This window comes from Athene cunicularia (assembly GCF_003259725.1).
Source record: "Athene cunicularia isolate RWA chromosome 8 unlocalized genomic scaffold, athCun1 chr8_part1, whole genome shotgun sequence".
Lineage (NCBI taxonomy): Eukaryota > Metazoa > Chordata > Aves > Strigiformes > Strigidae > Athene > Athene cunicularia.
The window spans coordinates 2,886,125-2,898,681 of record NW_020799109.1 but is presented as its reverse complement, the minus strand read 5'-3'; positions in this window follow the sequence as shown (position 1 = coordinate 2,898,681).

The following is a 12,557-nucleotide window of genomic DNA, read 5'->3' as shown; positions in this document are numbered from 1 at the left end:
ACCAGCAGTGAAGAAAGTTTTACGGTGCTTACAAACCCCATAGCTGCAAGGCTCTCCAGTCACACCAGATTATGATTTATTAGAGTTGTTAAAATAAAATGGGAGAAGAAATTGTTATAGGTCTTGGAAACTACAGAAAATCGCCATTTAAATCATGCTCAAATCTCAAAGGAAATAGGATTCACGTGGGAACAACAAAATACTGTGGAGTATGGCTCTCTCCACAACGAGTTCATATGCCACAGAGTGACTTCCCTTTGTGAAAGGACTTATTTCGTACCTTAAAGAATCTCAGGCATATTATTGACGTTTTATGATACTGTTAATGGAATCTGCAGATCTGTAATAATAATGATAATTTGACATTATGTAGCGTTTTCTATTTGAAGATTTATTTGGGATTCATCAGAAATACAGCCCCATATGGAGTAGCAGGAAAACTATTTAGCAGCATACTGTGATATCACAATAGTGTCAGTTATTCAGAAAGTGAAAAATCTATTTCAGAGAGACCTCAAAAAGAGTGCAGGAAGACTGAATGTAATAATCCAGTTGTAGCCAAGATGCCAGAGCTATCTAAAATATGATCAGAAGATAGTCCCCCAGGTTTTTAAGACCTTCGTTTCACATTTCAGGCTAGTACATGTATTTGTTTGTATTACTAGAGGACATCAGGGCACTATGTTGCAGAAAGGAAAGTCCTGACTACCTCTGAGTCAGTAATGTCCCTTCTCAAATCACAGAGTTGAAGATTTTCAGTTATATCTGAAATGCTTTTGTTTAAGTTGAAAAAAAAAAGTAGAATATTATACTAAATAACTATTAACAAAGTCTAGATTTCAATGCAATTTTTGTGATACCCTTCTGAAGTTATTCTGCCAATAATGTTTACTGAATGTTTACTGGATGTTGGTGGTTCTCAAATCAATGGCTTACATGTAAAAAAACCCCCAACCTAACATCCACAAATTCTGTTTAAGAAGGTAAGCTGGCATTTCATCTTCTTGTGTATCCCTTCTGACCAGTAATCCTTTGCTTCCTCATGAAAGAATTGTATTATCACATACCAATGGGGGTATATATATATATATATGCACATAGACATATATAAAAAAATATTTATGTGCATAAACATACATATGTATGTATGTATATAAAACTGACAGTCTTCATATTGATTATTTAGAACATACTCCTCTTAAAGATGCCAGAGGAGGCAGAGAACCCAATTCATTTCTCTCAAGACTTGATGTACTTGGTGTACCGCTGACTGATGTATTTATTCAAGGCCACCGATTCATGCCAGATGCACAGGGTGAAACCACTTCTCTCCAGAATTATCTCTTCAGATCAAAACCATACTCTATGCTTGCTTGGAGGTTGCTGCCCAAGCACTGATTAGCCTCCTTGCAGAGGAGTGGAGGAAATGTGCTGAGCCTAACTTTCCATACAAAGTTGAAGAGTCTTGCTGCATGTGCCCCAAAGGATCCCATCTGAAGGCAGGGGGACTTTACCTCGAGTTGTGAGGTTTTGCTCTAGAGAGCTTTGCCCTTTTTCCTGGGGTTGGGCACAATCCATCTGTGCGACAACAGTGTTTTGTAAAGCAGCAGAACTAAATTAAATGCTCTGAGAAGGGTCATAGCAAAAAAAATCCACCAATAGGAATATTCTTGGAGTTCTTTTATTACTTCTCTGCATTTCAGGGAGTGGTTCGCTATTAATAACTTTCTTCCTCATCTCCTTCCAGGCTGGTCTTCATATTTTCAACCTCCATTCTCTTTATTTTAGGGCTCTCTCCAACAGTTTATAAATGTCACCATTTGTCATGTATAAATTCATTTTTAATACAGGCTAAAACCTTCCAAATTTCCCTTGCTGCAGTTCAGTGATCCTCCCAATTTTAGAGCAACAAATACTTTGTTGTTTCTACTACTCCCTCTTCAAAATGCTTGACAGTGCATCTTACAGGACACGAGCTATCCCTTCACTTCAAGAACAGCCTGGCATATGGAATGACAACACATTTCGTTCGGAATAAATACAGCCTTCAGGCAGCAGTGCGTGAGCAGTATAAACACTAACCAGCCTGTCCCTGTGACATCCTGACACCAGGTTGTTTTCTCTACATTGTAGAGAAGGAAAGAGTAAGTATGTTAGTTATAAGAGTAACTTAATGGTACCACGATGCTGTAGCTGCTCTAAGTAGCAGCTGTACTTCCCTGCTCCCTCAACACCCACTGGAGATTACTGCCCCTTTAGAGCAGCCAACACAACTGTTCAGGTAGTCATTAGTTAGTCCAGATCTGTCAGATGCTTTGGTTTAGCTTAAAGAGGTTTAGTACAAGGTTTTTTGAAGCAAGATCACTTCTGACTGAGCTGGGTTAATGACTCATTACACCAGCAGTTGTGCTGTCATAGCTGAATGCTGACAACCTGCAGAGGAAGCAGACATCATAACCCAGAATAGTTGCATTTGTAGCAGCCCTCTGACCCTAAGATGACTTATACAAATTCATATAAATTCAGATCCAATGATTCTTAAAAATAGACCAAAGCCTTGAACCTATCCCAGGAGTTTCTAACACAAACACCATTGCTGGCTGCAAGGTTAAATTAGTATTACAGGGACAACCACACATGATTAGTCATTCACACCTACTCTGGCTTGGTGAGGCTTATGCTGCATAAAAACAGTACCACAGAGATAACAGTAAGATACTACATCTGTACCAAGGGTAACAACAGTAAGTCAATGTAATGTACTTGCCCATGTATTTTACAAAGCTGACAGGGAATAGTTAAGCATGAAGGATGAGAGAATAGAAGGCTAAGAAGAGTTTTTGCCTCAGACTGTAATAACAGTTTCGGTTTTCAGATCTCTTTGATTGTCTTTTGTGACCCTTTTGATGGCTGAGACATTCTGCACTGTACTTGATGCCTCTCACAAATATGGCAATAGCTCCCTAATAACTGGGGCTTATTCTCCAAGTTCTTAACTGAATTCAGTAGGAATTTGTTCATGGACTTCACATTTGGAGCTACAGATGGTTTACGAGCTGACATTTGGTATCCAGACCCTTAATGGAAAAAATAATACCAAATCTCAAGAGAGGTAGATCAACAACAGCTCTAAGCTTGGTTTTGCTCCTCTTCATGGGACTATCTTTCACTTCAGTAGATGCTAGATCACTACAGAAATCAAATAAAATCAATAAATCCACTGCAGTTTCACCTTACAATTTTACCAGAAAAGAACCATGTCATGAAAAAGATAATGGCACAGCTGACTGCCGACTGACAACACAGGAATAAAGCCAAAAATTCATTTGGCCCTTTAGTCTCCACCTAATATTATTATTTATTGGCATTATGAAGCCTCTTAGAGGACATGGCTGAGCAGAGAACTAAGCATGGAAAGCACTGAACATACATGTAGCAACAGCCTGTCTGTTCCCCAGAGGTCACAATCAAAGTAGGCAACTGAAATGCAAAATATATGTTTTTCCCTATATCATGGCTGCACCCAACAGAGGACAAATGGAAGGTGCACAGCTTGCACAGAAAGGTCTAAAGTCAGAGCCTCCTAACAAGGATGCAAGTGGCCTTGTGCTCATGTACATGAGGGTCAGCTCTCCAGAGGATGCTTGTGCAAGGGAAAAGAAGAACACAACATGCTCATGACTGCTCTAGAAGCCAAGATGAAAACAAAAAAGCAGTAATTTATCACTTCTGCCAAGTCACTTCTTGTAGGCTGGTGACTTCTCTATTCTTTTTTGACCAGCTAATTAAGTGGTGGCCAACTTCCCCATTATTGTACTGAAATCCCATTCAAGACTGAGAATTTGGTACCTGTAGCACCTCTACTTCAGAAAAGGCTTAGGAAATGTTCCTACTTATATGTGACATTCTACTGCCAGGAACAAAAGATATAAACAGCACATTAAATAAAACAGAATGGTTTTGTTAAAAGTTTGTGAGGTGAGGCAGACCAAAATCAGGACCAACCCAACACTAGCATCCTCTGCGTTACCTTGAAAACATCCCCTGATATACGTGGGCTAGAGTAGGTTCACTCCTATTTCTAATCTCTGGCACGTGTAGTTGTTATACCCATCTAGGCCAAGTAGGCCTGTGTATCCAAACACCTGTACACATGATATAACACTTGGCTTTAGGAGGCTGCTCTTCCACAGCAGAGCTGAAACCTGGTACTGCTTGCTCAATTTTTTTTTCAAAATCTTTTACATGACACAGAGTCTTCAGAATGAGGAATAAGAGTAAGTGGCATGGAGTGGGGATGAATTGAATTAATCCAGTTACTACGGATTTCCTTGGTAGCACACTGCAAGGGGGCAAGCACTCAGACAGCAGAGGGTCAGCCTGGCTAGACTTGATCTTGCTTGCCTGGCTGCACGTCTGCTAGGTCATGAGCGTTCACCCTGCTGTGGGTCCGATGGCAGATACACCACACAGACGTTGAGGTGGGTCTTTTTTTCATTCAAATGATCAGTTACTTTTTGCGGTTCCTTCTTCCCACTCTTCTTTCCTCTTTTCCTTCAGATGTTTCTTATTATCTCCTCCGATATACATCTTCTTAAGGCCAACTATCTATACCATGTAGAACAGCCTCCTCTACCTACCTTGTCAGTGAGTCAAGTAGACACCCTTGTTACTTCCTCACAGATGCTCAACAGGAGTTATAACGTCTGAAGCTCATGTCCTTAGTAAGTCAAGTTAGGTCTTATCTCTCCTCTCCCTTCATCCCAAATTGCAACTAGTCTATAAAATATGGCACACAGTGCAACGTTCTCCAGTCTGCAGTACTCACCATCAATATGCTAATGCTATTCAATACCCATCTGCAGCCATGACTAGAAAAATGTCAGCAATGTGAAGGCAAAGATAGCTTCACCAGCAGTCTCCACCATCTTTTCATCTAATTTTCCCACTTTTTCCACCCTTCAATTGTATCACATCTGCCCAGCATTGCTCATCCTAGATCCTGCCAGGCCACTGTATTACTCAGACCAAAAAGCTATGTACTATTATTCATGTAAGCAGTGGTTAGGCAAGGCTAATTGCTGTTTTACGGTAATAGATATTTCAGTATCTGTTTGATTCTTTCAATTATATCTGAATAAGATTTAACATGTTTCCCTAAAAAAATTGCATGATTAAAGACCAACTGATTATTAAGAGTATGTTTATCAATGTGTAAGTATCACTGTTAAATTTAAAAACATTCTTAATAGTCCTTTGATAACTAATTATCCTATAATAACTCTTATTAAATTTAAATTAAATCAGCAGCTGAGATGCATAATTTAAATCAACTGCAATGAAAAAAACAGCCCAATTAAAAAAAAATAACAAAAACCCCACAAACAAACAAAAAACCTCGAACAAAATCCAAAACCAGATCACTCTGAATTAACAGCTGTTCACTAAGATTTTGACGGTCTTAGTTGCTCAATCATTACAGTTCCCGGGGTTCTTGTATATTGCAGGTGCGCAATTCAGCCACCCTTTGGTGAATATGTAATTCACTGCATTCTGATTGTCTTCAAAAGTCGTCTCTGATGGGCTATTTGTTAGCAATAAAAATATCAACTCATCTCTTCAGCTTCATCTGAGGCTGGAAAACACCAGAGCTGAAAAGGGAAGAGTGCTTGGCAGGCTCAAAAAAAAAAAAAAAAGTACATTGCAATAAGCTCAGAAAGTATTTTATAAGGCTTTTTTTCTTCCACCTGTCTTCACAACCTTCTCCTAGAGTCCTGCAAAAATGGGACATTCTGATACCCAGATTAACCTTCACCTATATGGCACACACTGCCTAGATTACCCCCAGTACTCTTTCAGACACAATCCTGGAGGGAAGAGCACACCAGTCTCCGCTCTGTGTATGGACCAGACGGGCAGTAGGGACCCTTTCATGAGCAGGGTATAGTAACATAGTGATGTGCCATAGGATCTGCCCATCCCGTGTGCCAGCCAAGCTGGTGTTTGTCACAACCACACTCAACTTGTAGACATACCATTATCTTAAAACGCAAGGCCACCCATAGCCAGATTCAGCATAAAATAAAATCAGTGCACAAAACCTAAGCGGAACAATGGCTGTGCAAGTCTCAGGTGAGAAATCGTTCCACCCAAATGGACCATGAATGTAAACACTGACTAACGAGAGTGGTACAGATTGGGCCATTAAAATCAAGGCAGAGATGAATGGAAATGTCTGAGCAGGAACATAAACCAGACCAATTTCTGCCACTAAGTAGGAGTGGGAGTATAACAGTCCTTGTTATAGAATTGCTGGCAGTGATGTTATTGTTAAGGCTGAAAAAGACATTACATTCCAAATCTCTCTTTTCACTTGTAAAACAGTAAGATTTTGAGCTTGATCCTTCTCTTCAAAGGTAGCTACTGCAACTGCTTAACAAAGGAGAATCATGAGATGAATGAGAAGAAAAAAATCAAATGTATTACAAAATATTATACAGACTGCTGACCCGAGGAAAGGAAGATTTCAGTTCCACCAGAGTTTTGGTCTTTTGCAGGCACCAAGATATAGCCCACCTCAGTAAACCAATATAGAAATAGCCAGAGAATAATCCAATTACAGCAAAGATCACAGGCAGGAAAACACACATTTCAGAAGAGAGGACAGATGAGATGACAGCCAATTCCAGACAAAATGGAAAGGAGGTGAAACTGTAAGAACTGATGTCTATAATCTCAAAACTGGAAATGGAAGCCTGGTAATTAAAGCAGATGTTCAGTTTTACCAGTAATAGTTTTAGAAAATAAACATACACAAACATGTCTACAAAGATCGTTGACTTCTACTTTTTTTTGCTTTATAGAGAGGTTTACAGAAAAACAAATCTGAGGGGTTTGTTCTGTCTTGAAGAAGATAAAGCCTTATTTATTATTTTATCCATCAACAAAAAGTTTTGATTCATCAATTCTGTTTGTGAACTCCTAAGAGGCTAATTGATGGCTTGGTTTAAGGACACTGGTTCTTAAAAATGCCTGACTGCTTCTACTGGGCTTCTGACCACTCAGGCTGAGAGCCATTCTAAGGAAATGGAGAGAAGAGACTCATGGTAGAGCGGAGCAAAGGATTTGGAGTTTGAACATTTGTCTTTGTTATGATCAGAAATGAAACCTGAAATTTTCAGTGAAGGAAAATTTGTACAACGTGGGAAATAGTTTCAGTGGAAAATTGAAACAATAATTCTAACATGGCCTTTTAGAATTTGACCTTTTTATCTCTTAACAACATTTAAATATAATACAGAATTTGAATATTTGAAATGAAAAGTAATTTCAACATTTGAAATTTCCACTTTTTGCTCTGAAAATGTCAAAACAGGATATTTCAACTTTCTGAGAACTTTTTTCCCTCTCATTTCCACTTGACAATGAAAACTTTCAGCTTGTGCTACTCATTTATCTGGGACAACTGGCTGTCAGCAGAAAAGGGAAAGCTGACGGACTACACTATGACCTGTGAGATCAACACCAGCCATTCATCTCCTATTGCCACTACCCAATACAGTTTATTTTCGATAGGTTGTGGGGGAAGAGGAGGCTTGTCTGGGCTGCATTTCTTAAATAACTACTTTGTCACTTTGCTAGACAGACATATGCAATCTCCTGCCTAATCTGTAGCTTAATCTATGGACTGGCACAGGAAAATACTTGGACAAGAAAACAAGCAGAGCTTTCAGTGTCTTCAGTACTTTCATTAAAGATAATAATCAGTTGTTTGATGCTGACTCCCATGTTTCATGACCTGAGAACACTTTAGTTATAAGGAACTTCTGCTGTATGGTGCAAGCAATCTACATTTTTCAATAGCTTGCTTACACTGAAGCAGTCTGATGATAACTATTGGGTGACAAGTTGCACACTTTGCAGAGCTCTTCACATTTTAGGTGCCAGTAACTGAGAGTGCAACCTTGTGAGTTGTGCTGAATCATGGTGGAACAGTTTAAAGATACTTTCAAGATATTTTTGTTAGTCACATGATTATGGGAGTATTTAGGCTGAAAACTGACTCTGTCAGCTGTCCATGGGTGGAGAAATAGCAGTGATAACCTTTTCAACTGCTTTGACTAAATCCAAATGGGACCGTGATTCAGAAGTCTCAACCTACAGAGTTACTCTGATGCAAAACTGGAGTGAGAAAAATCAATTTACCCCATACTCAAAGAGCTTTTGTCCAGTTCTGCACTGGAACTCCGAGGTGCTACATTTGCACCTCAACCCAGCCATGCCTCACAGACAACTGCCAGCCAACAGCGCGGCCTCGGTTCCTCTTCCACAAAATGGAGCTAATAATTCTACCCACATTTAGAGATCATTTTGAGATGTCTGAGTGAAGCGAATTGCAGGACAACTAAAAGTTATTATGTATCATGCATGTGTTTGCCCATAAATAATAAATTCCTGAAGCAGACATAAGAACAGAAGTTCCCACTACCATCTACCTTTATAACAAATTCATAAGCAACAGCGTTGTACATGATTTCTCAGCTGTTCCTTTTTGAATGATAGTTTCGCTCTAGATCCAAATCTACCTCTCTCCTTATCTAGGTTATACGGATTATTTGAATTTTTCAGAATGGAAGCACTAATCCGTGAAGCAAAAGTGTAAAAAAATATTTTGTCTTGTTTATTTCTAATTCTTTACACTGTTCTTTTTCTAATGATCCTTATTGAGAACTCTTGTCCTTCTTATGGTTCAGGAAGCTGCCAAACCCAATCTATACAGCGCACTGACATCTGATAGTCTGTCAGCATTACCAGCAGTCCAGTTGCCAGACTCTCTCTGTGTCTGGTGCTTTGGCGGCGGTGGGTCTGCTGTACCCAGGCTCAGGTCTGGCCAGCTGAAATGGCTGTTGGGCTAATTTCCCTGCCTCTGTGCATCCTACCAGGATTTTACACTGGAAATAAATCGTCACAGGAGAATATTTAAATTCAAGAAACAAAATGTTCCCACTAATTCAACGTAGCCATCTCCTGCCTACTAAAAGTTATGAGTTATGTGTGAAGTAAAAAACCTCTCTGCTGCATGAGATAATGAGAAAACGGGAATTCTTTATTCATTGTACTTGTCCCTCTGCACATAACATTTGTATATCATGCCAGGACTAACCTGTGTCACTGCACTTATAGCCACAGACCAGACTAAATGCCTGCCCTTCACTGTTTTTACGTCATGATTCATATACTCTCTCTGCTCTTTCTGACTGCCTGCAATTACTTGTGACAAATGATTCTTCAGTGTACTGTCTGCTTTACCTTTTCAAAATGTTTCCATGGTTCACAGATAAGTCAGCTAGTGTACACTGTACTGTCTTGTGGGAAGTAAATCCCAGGACACACAGACGAACAGGTTCCACCCCATTTTACTGGCAGAGCTGCAGGCGTCCACCTCCCTCAGCTGCAGCACGTGTACTCTGGACCAGCCATGTCAGCAGTGCTGGGGCTCCTTGGATATAGTGGTGCAGAGATCCCAAAGAAAGAGATTGTTACTTACAGCCATACTCCCCTAAGAATGTGAATCCTTTTTTCACAAGGAGCTTGATATCATCTACAACAAAATATCTGGTCAACATAAAATCATTATTTTGATATCTCCCACGAAAGAACATCCAGCTGAATGACCCCCATCACTGCTCCCACTGGTATGCTTGTTAACCACATATATATCTGGAGGTGAATGCAGCCTTGATTTAAATCTGTGAAAATCCAGGGGGCCTGATTCTGCCTTCAGTTACCATGGTGAGTATCAGGGCAGCTCCACTCACCTCAGGGGATAGAAGTGCCAAGAGGCTCGATCCATTGTCTCCTCCTGGGGCACAGAGTACGAATTAGCATTCTGGCTTCTGATTCCTACCCTGCAACACAAAGATCCCACTCATGTAATGAGTTCTGTGCAATTATCTGCTTTCTGACAACACAGTGGATCAAAATATGACAAGCACACATAAGGTGTTTTTTCATGGAAAATGATCTTCCATTTGAAAGTGAAAGCTGTCAAGAAAATAGCTGGCAAGACGACTTCTTGGCTCATCTTCCTTTCCTAGTTGATGTAATTCAGACTTAAAACTATTTTATGGCACTGTTGGCCTTTTTCATTGACCATAACTTGCTCTTTCTTACTCCAGTCCTTTTTTCTTTAAAAAATACATTTTTTAAAATTGCAAAATACTGCAGTGCTTAGAACTGTACATGAAATGTTGTGGCAAATGGATTCATTGTGACAGCTGTGAACTGACAACAGCTTTTTTGACACTGGATTTTCTATTCAAATTATTCTTCTCTTGTCCTCTATTGAAGTCTACTTAGGTATGTACACATTATAATAACCTTGCTCAGCAAAAGACAGAAACAGGATTCATACTTCTAAGTACAAATGTTTATTCTGGCCTCTTCTATACATACCCCTCTGCATTAGCTGAAACAGGAGTGATGACATCTTTAAAACAATCTTTAAATCTTCCAGGTACCCCTCTGCTTGGCTCTGTACTCTCTCCTCCTTGCTTCCCCTCTCCGCTTCTGTGAGTTAATTCTCCTCTAAGCTGGATCTGATCTCACCACTGTTGTGAAGATGCTAGGAGTGAAAGATACTGCAACGTTCCTGGCTGCTCATGCTGCCCGCCTCCAACATATTTCATGTTCACATGTGGTCCTTGGCCTGCCTGTGCTCATGCCCATCTGTTTGGGAGGCACCGTGCCTGCCTGCAAGTTGGTTGGGTCTTTGGCCAGACACCGAGGGGTTTAGATGGGCAGGCAGCATAACGCTGCAAATGACATCTGTTCTGCAGGAAGTCGTCCTTTGTGGGAGCGATGGTGTTACACACCCCCTTCCACTTGATTACACCTGTTGATCACCATGTGCCAAAGCAGAGAAGCAAAGCAGAGCAGGACAGGAAGTGGCTGCTCACTTGTGCCGGCTCCTGGGAGAGACTAGAAAGCAAGAGAGGCTTGAAATCCCACGCTGCTGCCACAATGCATGGCACTGAAAAGGATTACCCTTCTTGTACTCCTATTTTTCTGGGCATCCTCTTGCAAAACAGATGCAAAATGCTACCATCTGCTTATTGCTCCCATGACTGTGCAAGATGCAAAGAAGTGAAAAAAATGCCTGCATGGGCAAGCAGCCTCCATCCAACCCAAGGGGACACACACAGTTCAACCATACAAAGGAAGTCATGCAGAAGGGCCGCTGTCATGACAGGTCTTATTTGTAGTGCAGACAACTATTTTCAGTTCTGAAATATTCAGACACCCCATGGCACCTTAACTAAATAAATGTACTTAATTGAACGCTGGTAAGCACAGAGTTTATGGATGTGGCTGGTCCTGGAAGAGAGCAAGAGTCCACTGCCAGGCCTCAGAACTACTTGTGCAGGGGGAACAAGAGAAGACAAAAGAAAAAACACATAGCAGTTGTGCTGATGTGGTATCAGGCTTCTGCCTGGGCTCCAGACTCAAGCACCCACCAGCCGACAACTCCATGCTGTAGTTGCTACATATACTAAAACCTAGGTTATCTTCCCTTCGCTGATTTTGTTGGCAAGATAATCATCATTGTGGGCATGACCTCCTACAGCCCAGATGCACATTCAGTTTGCCATTTAGATGGTACCCAGCAGGGCCACCAAGCTGCAGACACATCCACAACTGTGCTTTTGGCCAGAGAGAGAAAAAGAAAAAAAAAAAAAAAAAAAAAAAAAATTTCATAGTCCTTAGTCACAGTTACTTTTACTTTGATGACTCTCTCCTAATTTCATAGCAATGATCTTATTATTTTTGATTCAAGGTACTTAAATTTTTATATTTAACTACTGTATTTTATGTTTATGTTTGCCTGATTTACTTTTCCACGAGACCTAAACTAAAATTGAAAATAAGATTTCAGAAAAAGGTAGTAATTATTTCAGATATTAGGCAAAGTAAGGAAACATATCAAGAAATAAAATACACACACAGGCACATGCACACACAATTAATTTAAAAGCTATTTATCAAATAATTAGAGTTCAGATTTCACACTTAGATTTGCTTTAACTTTCAAATAATTTCTTTCCAGATGTTTCACTGTATGTCTGCTTTCTGGTACACGTAGTACATACATGTTGGTTTTTAACTATTGTCATTCTTCAACAATTGAAAAAGTTATGGGGCTCAGATTGTCATCGAGCACATAAATAAGTGTAGTACCATAAACTTCAAGTGAATTAATAAACTGAAGTTTTTCAATGGACTTATTTCTGATTTATGCAAGCTGAAAATGTTTCCCTATATTTTTTTCTACTACAGAAACCCAAAGTAGCCTATCTTTACCTTCTGGGTTGTTCTGTTCTGTCTGTCCAGTCTAGGCAACACCCACATGAGCTGGTAACTACCTTTTGTAGGACTCCAGATGCGGTGGCCATAGGCAACAACATACCTTGCATTGACAGGTTAGCTCACTGGAGCTTTAGCACAACACACATTCTAATTTTGCAGTATTTTTTTAATATTACAAATACTGGCTTTGA